Source organism: Bison bison, unplaced genomic scaffold, assembly GCF_000754665.1.
Source record: "Bison bison bison isolate TAMUID 2011002044 unplaced genomic scaffold, Bison_UMD1.0 scf7180017864373, whole genome shotgun sequence".
Classification (NCBI taxonomy): domain Eukaryota; kingdom Metazoa; phylum Chordata; class Mammalia; order Artiodactyla; family Bovidae; genus Bison; species Bison bison.
This window is the reverse complement of record NW_011494945.1, coordinates 7,653,210-7,653,842: the sequence shown is the minus strand read 5'-3', so window position 1 is coordinate 7,653,842 and position 633 is coordinate 7,653,210. Positions and strand designations below refer to the sequence as shown.

At 63.0% G+C, this 633-nt stretch overlaps 1 protein-coding gene across 1 annotated transcript in view; it reads right to left on the bottom strand.

Moving 5' to 3' along the window:
- The window catches only part of SEC63 (SEC63 homolog (S. cerevisiae)), a 70,905-nt gene that overhangs the window by 69,586 nt on the left and 686 nt on the right, over window positions 1-633 (bottom strand). The gene's annotated exons all lie outside the window — the stretch shown is intronic.

Genomic DNA, 633 nt, shown 5'->3' with positions numbered 1-633 from the left:
GCCGCCGCCGCCTCTCCTCCCCGCCCCCACGCTACTCTCAGGGACACGCCGCCGCCACTGCCGCTGCCTTCTCCAGCTCTCGCGAGAAGAGAGAGCTCCCGCCCCACTCGGTTTTTCCCTCCCCCGCCCCTCGCTTCTCCCTCACTAGCTCGCTGAAGGAGACGTGGCGCGCGCAGCCGAAGATCTCCGCGAGGTCCCGCCCTTAGCCCTGCCCGCTTAGCTTCAGCTCCGCCCCTCGAGCTCTGGTAGACCCTCTTTTAAGGCCCCGCGTCTACCCTAAAGTTTCTCGTCCCCCCCCCACTTCCGTTTCCTGGCCCAGGGTCCCACTCCAGGTCGCGAAGATCTGTTTATTGGGTCCAAGCCGAGGCTTCCCGGCCGAGCAGTGGGCGCGGGCGGTTCACCTGCCTGCGAGCGGGGTCGCACCCATTCGAAGCAGAGCTGAGTCTTCCTTGCCTCCCCTGTCTTCCATACCTACGTCACCCTGTCATACACTCTCTTCTATTTCCCTGGTTTGATAAGAATGTTTCTTTAAGTTCCGAATCGGCTCCTCCACAGTTTGGAAACTAGGGTCTCTCAGGATAGGGCGGCGTGGGGACAAAGCGGGAGCTGCGAGGAGGGCCGGTGAGGGGTTTG